Source organism: Leucopleurus acutus, assembly GCF_964270905.1.
Source record: "Leucopleurus acutus genome assembly, chromosome: 16".
NCBI lineage: Eukaryota > Metazoa > Chordata > Mammalia > Artiodactyla > Delphinidae > Leucopleurus > Leucopleurus acutus.
In genome coordinates, this window is record NC_139158.1 from 72,104,468 (window position 1) to 72,119,781 (window position 15,314).

A 15,314-nucleotide genomic window follows, 5' to 3' on the forward strand; every position below is an offset into this window, starting at 1 on the left:
CACTGAGACAAGCCAGAGGGGCAGGGAGTTTGGTAACAGAACAGTTCTCTGATGGGGATGAGACAGATGCAGTATCATCCACATCGAGACAGAGCCGTCCCCAGAATGCACCCATCCTGAAGAATGTGCGAGGAGTCGAGGATGAGGAAACCCAGGTTCAAGGCCTGATTTGGTCACTGACTGCTTAGAGGACCTGGGGTGATCCCCGCAACTTCTCTGAGCCACGGGCTGTCCATTATGAGGGTTAAATAATGCAGTGCCTCCCAAAGTACCTTCAGTACCAGTGCTGGGAAGAGTCTGTACTTAGTAAGTGTTGAATGAATGACTGAAGGAGTGAAGGAACATTCTGTGATTCTCAGAGCTGGAGCAGAACCCTAGCAGGTCAGGCGACCAGGTGGAGACAGGTATAAATGAAGACCAAGGAGAACCTCCCTTTCTTCTCCCAGTCAGACCCTCCTGCCACTTTCGCCCCTTTAAGCTCGCCTTGTCCTCGGCTCCCACATCCTCTGCTTTCCTGAGCCAAAGAGAGGCTCCGCCTTTGAGGCCTCGGGCCTAGGAGCCAGCCAGGCCTGGGTGTGAATCGGGGGCTCCGGTACATCTTCGCTGTGTGTAAAAGGGATCTAATTGTGCAGGGCTACAGGGAAGCGAAAATAGGATGATATGGAAAACATTTCTTACCATATCTGATGCATAGCATATACACCCATAATTGGTAGCCGTTTTTATTTTATTCTTATCATTGTTGTTTGTTTGGTCAGGAGCCAGCGCTCGTATGGTGGTTTTCATCACTGGCTTGAGAGTGCAAATGTTCTTCAGTTCTTATTTTGTTTGTTCGTTAATGCATTCATGTGGATATATTTATTGTGCATCTTCCACGCATCATGAACTGTGCTGTTTGCTGGGGATACAGTGACAAGAGAGTCAGGGTGCCTATCCTTCTAGAACCAGTTGGGAGGGCAGGTATGGGACAAGTGTATCAGCACCTGTATGGTGGCAAAGCAGGGAGCCCGTATCTTTTCTGCTGGGTCAGGGAAGAGGACACTGGGCCTGGGGGCTGGCTGTCCCTTGAAGACCCAGTGCCTGGAGGTAGGGGGCAGAGGGCTGGAATACTAAACCGAGAGGCTGGGGTCCAGTGCAGACTGTGGTTACGTGGGCCGAAGGCACAGGGGAATCTGTACTCTCTGCTCCAGTCGGATGGTTCCCGGCTTGCAGACATGTTGTTCTTCCCGGTTCCAAGGGAGGCTTACTTCATTAGTAATCTTCTGCGTTGTGTTGTGTGGATTGTGGGCTCTGCTTCTGTCCGGTGGCAGGAGGAATGGCAGGCGAACTTTGTTTCTCCTTTGGTTTGAGACGGGAGGGCCCCAACTAGAGACGCCCTTACTGCCCCCCGGCCTAACTCCCCCTGCACTAGAGGGAGGCTCTGAGAACTGGCGTGGAAGGAAAGCATTACAGCATTCATTTGGAAATGCCACAGAAAGGGTGAAGTCAAATCAGAGCAAAACTCCGAGTCAACTCTTGTCCTCCAGGACCCTGGAAGGTCCCCGCCACCGTCAGCCTTATCTCTCCCCACTTGCTGCACCCCAGCCCTGAGGCCTCCTTGCCCTCTTTCTGGACACCAGGCAGGCCCCGCCTCTTGCATGCTGTCCCCTCTGCCTGGCCCACTTTCCCAGGTATCTGCCTGCTCTCCCTGCTTCAGGTCCCTGCACCCATGTCCCTCTTGTTCGTTAGTATGGGTCGCTCCAATAGAATTCTAGCTTCATGAGGGCAGAGGGTCTGTTTTATTCATTGCTGAATCCCTGGTGCCCAGTGAGCAATAAATATGAAGGAGGGGAGGGAGTCATTTCCTTAAAGTTAGTGCCTGGACTCCTGAGCCCCACTCTGCCTTGTATATCTTATTGTTACAGCCCTTAATAACCAAGCTTTTTAAAGATCCTTAAAGTTTTAAAAGATTCATATACAGCAGTGGTCCCTAAACTCTTTGTGCTCTTGTTACATGTGTGGGCCATGGCAATCTTCCATCGGTAACAGAGGCTGACAAGCGCAGTGCTGTTGGCGAGTAAGCACACACCACATTCCCCGCCTGGCGTTATTAGGGTCCCTGAGGGAGGCAAGGGGTATAGTTGGAAGCTGTTCCCCAGTGATTCCAGAATTCTGATATGTGCGCCCCTGCCCCCAATGCTTGGTTAAGAATTATGCGTGTTTGGGTCGACCTCCCTAACTAGACCTTGAATGTCCCTCGAGGGCCCCTGCTGTCTCACTGTTTTTGTATCTGTAGCATCTAGTCCCAAGCCTGGTACACACTGAGTGATCAGTAAAAGTTCATGCATGAATGGATGAATGAATTGATATTATAGAGATAGTATCTTGCTTCTTTTCATTCTCCCCAGCGGCTTTGGGGCACGCTTTCTATAGACTTCTAGAGGAACTGTAGAGGGACCCCGAGTTAGAAGTAACATTAGAGATCACTCTGTTTACCCACTGCCACATAACACATCACCCCCAATACTTAGTGGTTTAAAACGACAGCAGTAATGTATTATTTTTCGTGCTTTTTCCTGTGGGTAGTGGCATGTGCTGGAACAGCTAGGGACCAGCGCAGCTAGGGGCTGCCTGCTGCATCTCTCTCCATGCTGTCTCAGGACCTTTCCATGTGGTCACTTCATGGGGCTGGCTTGGGCTTTCTCAAGGAATGGCAGCCTCAGGTATCCTACATGCGGCTCACAGCTCCAAAGACAAGTGTCCCGAGGGAGAGCCAGGTAGAAGCTGTGACACCTTTTCTAACTCCATCTTGGAAGTCATGTCTATTGCAGTCTGTTAGTTAGAAGCAAGTCGCTATGGCCAGCTCATTCAAGAGGATACAAATTACACTTCAACTCTTGATAGGAGGAATGTCAAAGACTTTGCAGATGTGTTTCAGAAACATCACAGAGATGCCCAGCTTACCTCTTCATTCTACACTTGAGACCCCCGAGGTCTGAGGGGGAAGGACCTTGTCCAGAGCCACCTGGCCTGGCATCGGCAAAGCTGGAGGTCAGTCCAGACCCTGGACCTTTGGCCAGCCTGCTTGGAAGTGATCTCACTTTCCCTTCTCCAGCCCTCCTTCCACATTATGACAGGGACTGCCTTTCTGGGAACCTTGCCTTTTAGCTGAGCCCTCACCAAGTTTAGGTAATGTGTGAACAACAGAAGACCTGGGTAGGCTCAGTAAGCCTGGTCCTCAAGCAGCAATTCTGTTGGAGTATTCTGCCTCTTTCCAGACACCTCCATAGAAGCACAGACTTTCACGGATTGAAGAGTTTGTATCGCTGTCCCAAATGCCCAGCCCCCAGCCCTACGTGAAGTGCTAACACTGCCCAGCCACAGGGGGAGATAACAGCGGCTGAGTGGGTGAGGGTTTTAAAATGCATACCCCCAAATACTTGTTTTTTTCAAAGTTAAATTAGAATTTGGTGGCAGACAGAGAATCAACCCAACATCACTGAAGAGATTTTTAAGATTTTAAAATAATAGCTGGAAATTCTAAACAGGATTTTGCTTAAGCTTGGGTAAAATGCATCTGGGTATATGCTTTAGCCAGCATTGTAGAATATTTTCTTAGGACTTTATTGCTTTCTTGTCCTTCCTTCAGAAATGCCTTATTATGAGGTTGGGGATAGAGGAGAAAAAGGGGGAGAAAAGGGAGTGGACAGTTTTGTTTTTTTGGTTTTTTAATACATTTATTTATTTTACTTATTTATTTTTGGCTGAGTTGGGTCTTCGTTGCTGTGCGCCAGCTTTCTCTAGTTGCGGCGAGCGGAGGCTACTCTTCGTTGTGGTGCACGGACTTCTCATTGCGGTGGCTTCTCTTGTTGCGGAGCACGGGCTCTAGGTGCGCGGGCTTCAGTAGTTGTGGCTCGTGGGCTCTAGAGCGCAGGCTCAGTAGTTGTGGTGCACGGGCTTAGTTGCTCCACGGCATGTGGGATCTTCCTGGACCAGGGCTCGAACCCATGTCCCCTGCATTGGCAGGTGGATTCTTAACCCCTGTGCCACCAGGGAAGCCCGAGTGGACAGTTTTTAACAAACCCTTTCTGCCTGCTAGGCATGATGGTAATTCATTTCTACACTTCCTGGCCTAATAGTACAGGCTCACTCCTGCCCCATACTCAGTGGATAATAGGACCTTGGGTAAGTACTTAGCCTCTTTATACCTCAGCTTCCTCCTCTGTAGGACAGAAATGATTAATGCTTTCTACCTCAGGGAATTGCTGTAAAATTAAATGAGATAAAGCCTGAAAGATGCTTAGCAGTGGGACTTCCCTGGTGGCACAGTGGTTAAGAATCCACCTACCAATGCAGGGGACACGGGTTCGATCCCTGGTCTGGGAAGATCCCACATGCTGCAGAGCAGTTAAACCCACGAGCCACAACTACTGACCCCACATGCTGCAACTACTGAAGCCCGCGCAGCCTAGAGCCTATGCTCCGCAACAAGAGAAGCCACCGCAATGAGAAGCCCGAACACCGCAACAAAGAGTAGGCCCCGCTCACCGCAACTAGACAAAGCCCTCGCGCAGCAACGAAGACCCAACGCAGCCAAAAAATCATAAAAAAAAAGAGATGCTTAGTGCGGCATGCAGTCAGGACACTGTAAATGCTGGCTCTGATTGTTCCCCCAAACCACCTTTCCAGGCAGTTGTCACACCCCCATTTTATAGACGAGGACTCTGTGGCTAGTGAGACAGCTCTAGGGACAGAAGCTGAGCGACCCCAAGCCCTTGCTGTGTCACCGCACCACGCAAGACTCCAGTTGCTCAGTCAATATGCAGTAGCGGTGGGCACAGGGGCTCTGGAGGCCTCGCGACCTGTAGGGCCCCCGTGCCAGTGTCCCAGAGCAGGGCCATTTGAAAAGGCAGGGCCAGGAATCCACTTAAGAGGCTCTGTAAAGAGCAGAGTGACAGAGAATGTTCCAGGCAGAATAAACAGTCTCATGAAGGCCCTGAGGTCAGGAAGAGCTGGGTTGAGGAATTAAAGACCAAAATGGGCCAAGAAGAAAATGGAAATGAGACAAAAGGTCGCAGAAGGAGGCAGGGCCAGATCAGAGCAGGATGTCAGGGGCTGGTGTAGAGTTTGGATTTTGCCAGATGTGGAGTGGAAAAGCATCAAAGGTTGAATGAAGCAGGGGAACCACATGACCCAGTGTCTGATGTGCAAACATCACCCTGGCCCTTGTGGAGAACACAGACTTGGGTCGAGGGCAAGAGGGGAGCAGGGAGGTGGTGAGGAGACACTACCAGGGGTGCAGCTGAGAAATGATGGTGACCAGGTGGTGCACGTGGAGGGGAGAGGGGCCAAGTTCAGGCTCTCTTCTGCAAGTAGAAACGACAGGACCCGGTGACGGATTGGACATGAGTGATGGCCCCAGGTTTCCAGCTTGAGCAGCCCGTACAGCGGGTGCCGGCCCTGAGCTCAGGGAGGCTGGGGGGAGCAGGCTTGTGACTGAACGTGTGAAGTTGGAAACGCTGGGGAGATGTCCAAGGGAAAGGCGAAGTAGGCAGTTAGGCTGCACATCTAGAGCTCTTAAGAGAGGCTTGGGGCTCTGTGGGAATCATCAACACAGACTATTAAGGCAAAGGGTGAGAACCCCCAGGGGGCAGATAGAGAAGAGGACGCAGGCCTGGTCCCGGTGGGGGGGTGAGGGAGGGGTCACCAGGGCCCCTGATAGAGGAGGCGCCGCGTGCAGGAGGTTAGCAAGTGGCCCGACAGGCTGGAGGAGGTGCAGCGGGGGTGGGGCCTGCAGGCCCTGGAGGAGAGGGCTCTGAGAAGATCTGAGAAGAAGGGCGTCCATGGGGACCCTGCCCTTTCCTCCCACCTGGCGGCCTCCCAAAGCAGGACTCCCCACCATCTGCCCCCGGGGCTGCGCGTCTCTGGCCCCGTGGGTGCAGAGGCCAAGGCCCTGCCCAACTGCCTCCAAAGGAGGCCTCACTGGGGTCCCCTCTCTCGGGCATCAGGTCCTGCCCTGGCAGGAGACAGGTTCCTCTCTGGCGACTTTGCTTTGGGGGTGTCCCTAAGGGACTAGATAGAGCTTGGGCCGGTCCCCAGCAGGCCGCACGTAGCCGGGACCAGCTGTCCTGCCCCTTCCCAGCTTCTGGGATGTGCTCAGTCCGGGGCCCTCACTTCTTTACCCGCCTCAGTGCCTCTGTGGGTCTGGCTGCCCATCACAGAGAAAAGCCTCTTCCCTCTGAGTTTGAGGAGGCCCTGGTATTTCCATCAGCTTGCCACGGCCCTTTCTTCCCTCGGAGAAGCCTTAGAAGGCATATTGCCCACCCGTCGGGAGGCCTGTCCCAGGGCACCAAGTCCCACTCTGTGCTCTGTGTCCATTGCAAAATGGTCTGCTTTCTGATTTGTATGGTGTCTGCAAATATTTAATTTTTTAAAAAGGAAAAAAAAAACAGACAGGAAATGACCTTTCTGGTATATTTGGAAAACAATTTGGTGCTGTCATGGAATCTGCCTGAGCGATGAGGACTAAGCTGCAGGCTTGGAACAGACCATGTAGCTCTTGGCAGAGGTTGGGACCTCATCAGTTTACAGAGCTGGGGGGAGAATAAAAACAGAAGGGAGAAGACCGAGTCCCGTGGGGAAACCCGACAGCGCCCAGGGCAAGCACCTGTGAGAGCGCAGCCTCTGATCCTGGGCCACTGAGGGTCTGGGAAGCTGAACATAAGGGCTCTTCTTTTTCCTCCCAGGCATTCAGGGTCAAATACCTCACCCTGGGAAGGCCCCCAAACCTCCCGAAGATGAGGAAGAGTAACAGAACATCACTCTTGAGCATCGCATAGGGCTCAAACTGAGATAGGAGGTGTTAGGTCACTTAGACCCACGTTGGCTGTTGACTCTGCCTGGATCACCCTCTATCCAGCTTTTCTGTAGATCTCAGCCCTAGGTCACATCCTTAAGGAGGCCTTCCCTGACCATACAGCCTTAACTGAACCGTGCACACACAGAGAAACCTGTTCTCTTCTTCCACAGCACTCCCCACAATCCACGATGATAGATTCCTTTACCTGTTCAATTGCCTCTCTCTCTCTCTTTTTTTTTTAATTGAAGTATAGTTGAATTACAGTATTGCAGGTGTACAGCAAAGTGATTGTCATATATATATATATATATATATATATATATATATATATATATGTTCTTTTTCAGATTCTTTTCCATTATAGTATTTTACAGGATACTGAATATAGTTCCCTGTGCTATACAGTAGGTCCTAGTTGTTTATCTATTTTATGTATAGTAGTGTGTACCTATTAATCCCAAATTCCAAATTTATTCCTCCCCCCCTTTTCCCTTTGGAAACCATAAGTTTGTTTTCTGTGTCTGTGCGTCTATTTCTGTTTCGTAAATAAGTTCATTTGTATCATTATTTTAGATTCCACATATAAGTGATATCATATGGTATTTTTCTCTGTCAGACTTACTTCTCTTAGTATGATGATCTCTGGGTTCATCCATGTTGCTGTCAATGGCATTATTTCATTCTTTTTTATGGCTGAGTAGTATTCCATTGTATATATGTACCACATCTTCTTTATCCATTCATCTGTCAGTGGACATTTAGGTTGTTTCCATGTCTTGGCTATTGTGAATAGTGCTGCTATGAACATAAGGGTACATATATCTTTTTGAATTATAGTTTTATCTGGATATATGCCCAGGAGTGGGATTGCTGGATCATATGGTAGTTCTGTTTTTAGTTTTCTGAGGAACCTCCATACTGTTTCCCACAGTGGCTGCACCAACTTACATTCCTAGCAACAGTGTAGGAGGGTTCCCTTTTCTCCACACCCTCTCCAGCATTTATTATTTGTGGGGTTTTTAATGATGGCCATGCTGACTGGTGTGAGGTGATACCTCATTGTAGTTTTGATTTCCAGTGCCTTTTTCTGTTATCACATTGTAAATGTCTTTTTAGTCTCCAGTGTGTACCCCATACCTGGCATAGTGCCTGGCATATAAAAAGTGCTCAGTAAACAGTGAGCGAATGAATGAATGAATGAAATGTCTGGACTGGAAGAGATTTAGAGATCATATTTCAACCTTATTATTCAGATGGGGAAAAGGAAGCTGTGGGCTCACCCTGCTGCACGGAGATTGAGCCAGACCTCTTGGCCACTGTTATAATGCAGGGCTGCACAGCCTGTGCTCTCCCCTGGAATCTAGACCATCTTCTATTATTTAGTCATTCATTAAATATTCATCAGGCTTCAACTCTGTGCTAGGCCTTTCGGATATAGCAGTACACATGTCAGCCAGGGCGCCACTTTTGTGGAACTTATATTCGCTCAGCACCGTAAAGCACAAAAGAAAGAAGTGTAAGTTTTGGCCTTCGATGCACCACTAAACAGAGTAAAAACAAAGAAGTTGAAAGAAAGTGTCAGTAGGACAGTTTTACTGATAAGTCACCCAGTGAGAACGGACCATAGTAATGACTTATTAATCGCGCGCCTCTTCCTTTCCACACATCTTGTCAGACTCTTTGCGAGCACATTGTCCCATTGCCTTCACAAGAGCCCCCTGAGCAGGAGGTGTTATTGTGACCCCCACGTTGCTGAGGAGGAAACTGGGATCCAGAAAAATGAAGGCAGTTGTCCAAGGTCTCCAAGCTAGTAAACAGGGACGCCGGGCTGCACGCCAGCACTAGATGCCTCCTGCCAACCGCACACCCCCTGAGAGATTTGTCCTGTTGCTGGGGACTCCCGGGGGTGCAGTAAGGTGTGGGAGGAAGAGCTCTGGACCAGGAGGTCGGACTCCTGGATCAAGAACTTCGGGCAAGTCCCTCTCCCTTTCTGAACCTCACTTTCCCGAGCTATTAACGAGAGGCTTGTCTCCATGAGCTCGGGGAGCCCTTTCAGTTTGATGATTCCACAAATGGTTTTGAGATAAGTGGAAAAAATTAATTAAGGTCAATCTCTAACTCATGCCTCATAGCAAATAAATTTCAGATCAATCAAAGTTTTACATATGAAAAATAAAGCCATGAAAGTACAACAAATAAGCAAGAGAGGATTCTTTACTAATCTCAGAATGGGAAAGACATTTCCAAGTATGATCCAGAAGCAGGAAACCGAAAAGTAAAATATGGATCAGTTTGACTACATGAACAGAAAAAGTGTGCGTGCGGAGAAATGTCAGCAATAAAGTCAGAGAATAAATAACAAGTAAAAAATACTTGTAACGCCTGTTAAGGCAAAAGGCTAATTGTCTTAATATTGATACATAAATAACTCCTACAAATCAATAAGAAAAAGGGCTACAATCTAATAGAAAAATGGGCAAAAGGATTTGAATAAACAATGCACAGAAAAGGAAATACACATGGAAAGATGCTCAGTTGCACACACAGGAGCAGTACAAGCTGAAACAGCGGGGGACTGTTCTCACCGTTCAGACCGGGGGGAAAAGACTGTTGATGAGAATGTGGTGCCGCAAAGTGCTCCTCACATATGTCCAATGGGAATTAACCGCTGTGGAGGAAAATTTGGCTCTATTCAACTTTTTAAATTTACATATCCTTTAATGTGGCAATTCTACTTTTATGGAAACAACCCCAAAGTTTATCACTCAAGAAATCATTAAATTGGTCTACAGCAGTGAGACAGCAGACACCGTGCAGCCAATAAAAAATAAAAAGTTATCTTGTAGTGTAAGGACTTTGGGTTTGTTTCTAGAGTTTTTATATAATCAGTGCTGCAGTGGCTTCAGGATGTTCTGGAATTGTTTCCAGGAAGTATTTTTGAGTGAAAAAAGAGAGATGGAAAACAACTTTTTGTTTTAAATAAAAGAAGAAGGAAGGAAGGGAGGGCAGGAGGGAATATGTTTGTTGCCTGGATTATCTTGGGAGGACACAAGAAGGCGCTTGCCTGGTGGGGGGAAGGTGTCTGAGTCCAAGGAGGCCACTGAGCTCTTACTCTTTTTCTTTTCATATATATATATATTTTTTTTTTGCCTGCGTTGGATCTTCGTTGCTGTGAGTGGGCTTTCTCTAGTTGTGGCGAGCGGGGGCTACTCTTCGTTGTGGTGCTCAGGGTTCTCATTGTGGTGATTTCTCTTGTTGCGGAGCACAGGCTCTAGGCGCACGGGCTTAGTAGTTGTGGCACGTGGGCTCAGTCATTGTGGCTCGCGGGCTCTAGAGCACAGGCTCAGTAGTTGTGGCGCACGGGCTTAGTTGCTCCGTGGCATGTGGGATCTTCCCGGACCAGGGCTCGAACCCATGTCCCCTGCCTTGGCAGGTGGATTCTTAACCACTGTGCCACCAGGGAAGTCCCTCCTTTCATACTTCTTGAGTTTCATACCATACACACACATATTCAAAAATGAAATAATTTAAAAATAAAGTGAATTTTTTCACTGAAAAAAAACCACAGAAAATTTAAAAATCATTCATAATTTAATTAAATAATATTGATATGTGATCATATCATTGAGATTCTTCATTTAACAATCTATGTGAACAATCTGTGTGAACAATCTATTTCCCCATCTCTTAAAAACTTCACAAACATTTTAATACCTGAATGGTATTTCATTTAGATACAAATCAGTTAAATATGTATATATTTCTCTATTGTCCATTTAGGACATGTGACATGCCCACTTAGGAGCTCATTTTGGTGTCTTTAGTTTTTGACTATTACAAGTAATACTGTGATGAACATCTTTGAACATTTATCCTCATGCACAACATGGATTACGTTCTTAGAAAAAAGTATTATAAGCCGACTTAGTGGCTCAAGGATATGAAAAAAGGTGAGATTTCTTGATGTATCATGTTAAGTCACTCCTCAGAGAGGTCCTGGCGTTTATACTCTCCTTAACAGAGTCTGAGAATTACCGTTTTCTGATGCAGTTTCCAACTCTGAGGATTCTTTCTTATATTTCCCCATTTGCTGTTGACTTTAAGAGCAGAGAGTGAGGGAAGAATACAAATGTTGAAGAAAAATGAAATCATGTGCTTGTGCTGTGTGTCAGAGAACTCCCCAGACACACCCCACCCCCAGACCTGTCTTTGGAATTGGTCTTCCCTGGGGGGATAGGGATGGCAGCCGGAGCACACTGGCCACGGTTGGTTTTTTGCAGCATTGGCCTTTGAGCTTGGTACGCTTCCCTCTCCAAGCCAGGAAAGTCAGCTTCCTACCCTGGGCAGCCTGTAAGGTCAGCCAGGCGAGGGCAGGAGCCAAAGCCCCAGGGTGTCAGTTCCAGCAGGAAGCTGGCCTTTTAGATGGAGCCTGTAACTCCATCCATCCCCAGTATCAGATGCTAGAGATCCTGGACCAGAACATCAGCACAGCCATCTATAGCGGACAGAGGCCTTTCCCACTGGCCAAAGGAGTGAGTCACTTTATGGTTTCCACAGATGGGGAAAGAGGGATGGAGGGAAGGTAGACAGATAGGTAGACAGAGAGATTCAGGTTTAATTTGGCAAGTAATTATTTAGTACCTGCTCTTTGCCAGGCCCTGGCTGAGAATCTGAGGATGGAGCAGCCAGAAGCATATGGTTATTAGCTGCCAGGATTAGGCCTTTCAGTCTGGTCTGGTGAAAATCCAGACGGGAATACCAGTTCTCATGGAGCCAACGGCCTAGTTGGAGGAAAAGGACTGAGGAGAAGGGGCCCGGGAGCTGGTGTGGCGTGCCCAGTGTCTCCTTCCCACCAGCAGGTATGGGTCCGCCCAAGACCTTCCCAAGTCGTGGTTATAAACTCACCTCGCAGACCTCAGAGGCTGCTGTGGCAATTTAGTAAGCGAGGTATGGAAAACATGATGACTTGATAAGTGTTAGCTTTACGATTATTGTTAGAACTGTCATCATAATTTTTATTCTGTGTTACTGCTGTTATTGCAACAGGCCACTGCCCTGTTCTCAAGCTTTGAGCAGTTTCCCCAGAGGGAGAGTGTAGAAGTGAAACTTCTGTGACCTACAGAAGAACCACCTCTGGGACTTCAGAGAGTTCAGAGTCTTTTTTGCTGAGAAAGAGCCGGAAACACAACCAGGGCAACTTCTTTCTCTCAAGTCAGCTTAGAAAGATAGGCTGGGTGCGCCCCCTGCTGGAGCTGGAGGGGGGGCTGCCTTAAACCAAATTCTGGCCCCGCCTTTATTCTATTTTACAGATCTGGAAACGGAGGCCCAGAGAGGGGCAGGCTTGCTCAGGGTCTGGTGGCAGAGCTAGGTTCATAGCACAAGGTCACGTCTCTTGTTCTTTTCTATCTACTACAGGCCGCCTCCCTGTCTCCCCTGTCTGAGCTTTGAGTGCCCCTAGTTTATTCTTCAGGTGTCTCTTCTGAGCTAGGTGTTGTGGGGAGATGTGGTCCAGCCCTCCATAGCGGCTAGCCCCACTTTTCACACAATGCGCGTGTGTGCGCGCGCGCGCACACACACACACACACACACACACACACACACGTTACTGAGCCCCACCCTGGCTGCTTTCCAGCTGCTTCCTGCCAATGTCAGTTACTTTCTGAAAGCGTTGCACGATAACTTGGGCTTATAAAAACTACCATTATAAAAATTTAGTCTTAGATGTGAAAGTTCCCCTTAGACACAAAGTACCACACTTGGCAAGGTTTTTTTTCTCGTATCTGCTATCTTTCCCCACAGAAACTGGGTTTTCTTTCTTTCTTTCTTTTTTTTAATTGAAGTATAGACTTACAATATTGTATTAATTTCTGCTGTACAGCAAAGTGATTCAGTTATACATATATTCTTTTTTCATATTCTTTTCCATTATGGTTTATCATAGGATAATGAATATAGTTCCCTGTGCTGTACAGTAGGACCTTGTTGTTTATCCATTCTGTATATAATAGCTTACATGTGCTAACCGCAGCCTCCCACTCCATCCCTCCCCCAATCCCCTCCCCCTTGGCAACCACCAGTCTGTTCTCTATGCTTCTGTTTCATAGATAGGTTCATTTGTGTCATATTTTAGATTCTGCATATAAGTGATATCATATAGTATTTGTCCTTCTGACTTATTTCACTTAGTATGATAATCTCTAGTTGCATCCATGTTGCTGCAAATGGCATTATTTCATTCTTTATGGATGAGGAGTATTCCATTGTATAAATGTATCATCTTCTTTATCCATTCATCTATCAATGGACATTTAGGTTGTTTCCATGTCTTGGCTGTTGTGAATAGTGTTGCTATGAACATAAGCGTGCATGCATCTTTTTGAATTATAGTTTTGTCTGGATATATGCACAGGAGAGGGATTGCTGTATATATGGATCATATTAGTTTTCTGAGGAACCTCCATACTGTTTTCCATAGTGGCTGCACCAACTTACATTCCCACCAACAGCATAGGAGGGTTCCCTTTCTCCACACCCTCTCCAGCATTTGTTATTTGTTGAGTTTTTAATGATGGCCATGCTGACTGGTGTGAGGTGGTACCTCATTGTAGTTTTGATTTCCATTTCTCTAATAATTAGCGACGTTGAGCATCTTCTCATGTGCCTGTTGGCCATCTGTATGTCTTCTTCGTAGAAATGTCTATTTAGGTTTTCTGCCCATTTTTTGATGGGGTTGTTTGTTTTTTTGTTGTTGAGTTGTATGAGTTGAAACTGGGTTTTCTTTAAGGTGTTGTTTTGCAACCTGCATTTTGCAATTGACAGTTTATCTCAGACACTTTGCCATCAGTACAGGTCCATCTGGTGCCGGGTATTTTTTTGTGAATATTTTGTAATTCGTTTAATGCCTGGCCTTTTGAGGGGCATTTGGGAGCTTCCCTATCACTGACCTAGGATGTGCAGTAAACCTCCTCATACTATAAAGAGCATTGGCATTTACCTACGGGTGTCTAAAACTGGAATTGGCTGGGCCCATCTCACCTAGAGGACTGTGAGCTCCTGGTCAAGCCAGTGGCTTAGACCCCCCATCCCTCGCTAACTCAGGGTGTGCCAAGTGGCCAGAGTCCACGGCCTGACTTGTGTGATTTGATTGCCTTCAGGAAATCATAGGTGCTCAAAGAGAGATACCCGTATTCCCCTAGCAGATTAGCCTTTTAAAAAAAATATATATATATAATAGCAATACCCATTGTTGACAAGGGTTCAGATAAACCGGCAATCTTACAGGCTGCTGGTGGGAATATAAATAGGAACAGAACTGAATTTATGTTTTATTTCCTCATCTTTTTCTGTTATTATAAATACCATTATGTCATTCAGGAAAGCAACTTGGAAATGTATCAAAATAATGTGTCTTAAATATTATTTCACCCTTCCCTTTAGCTTAGCAATTCTACTTCTAGGAATACACTCTAAGGAAATAATTAGACATAGGCACAAATATTTACATAAAGACCTAGTGCTGTCCATAGTGATGGAAAGTGGGAAAGTGCCTCCGTGTGCATTTCTAGGGGACTCATCAGATATGTCATGGTGCCATGGTGCATATACAGAAATCATCCAGAGGGAACCTTCATGACATGCTTTAGGGAGTTTCAAACAGTAAGCTATAAAATGCAGTGTGCTATAGTGTGACCTCACAAATCCTTCTTTACATGTATGCGGCTCTTCTTTATATATGTGGTTCTCTTCTCTTCTCTCTCAGCTGTAAAATCAACCAGCAGGGCTATTAACCACCATCTCTGTAGCAGTAACTCCTAATTTCCTGTCTTTCCTCCCAATCCATCCCCCATCTCATGAACCATCCTCCATCCACCTACTTATTCATGTCAGAAAGGTCACTTCCCCATCAGCCAAACACCAAGTCCTGGTGATTCAGCCTCCAGATTACATCTAGAATGTGTCTGTCCGTCACCACCTCCTTCCTTCACCCACCATCTTTTTTTTTTTTAACTTTTTATTTTATATTGGAGTATAGTTGATTAACAATGTTGTGTTAATTTTAGGTGTACAACAAAGTGATTCAGTTATACATATACATGTATCTGGGTTTTTTTCAGATTCTTTTCCCAGTTAGGTTGTTAGAGAATATTGAGCAGAGTTCCCTGTGCTGTACAGCAGGTCCTTGTTGGTTATCCATTTTCAGCACAATTCTTTTTTTTTAAGTAAGGTTTTGTTTATTTATTTATTTATTTATTATTTTTTCGGCTGCGTTGGGTCTTTGTTGCTCCGCGCGAGCTTTCTCTAGTTGCAGCAAGCCAGGGCTACTCTTTGTTGTGGTGTACGGCCTTCTTATTGCAGTGGCTTCTCTTATTGTGGAGCATGGGCTCTAGGTGCGCAGGCTTCAGTAGTTGTGGCACGCAGGCTCAGTAGTTGTGGCTTGCAGGCTCTAGAACACAGGCTCAGTAGTTGTGGCACACGG

At 46.7% G+C, this 15,314-nt stretch overlaps 1 protein-coding gene across 3 annotated transcripts in view; it reads left to right on the forward strand.

The window, feature by feature from the left end:
* PKIG (cAMP-dependent protein kinase inhibitor gamma) overlaps nt 1-15,314 on the forward strand; it is a 100,566-nt gene that overhangs the window by 76,225 nt on the left and 9,027 nt on the right. The window lies entirely within an intron of this gene.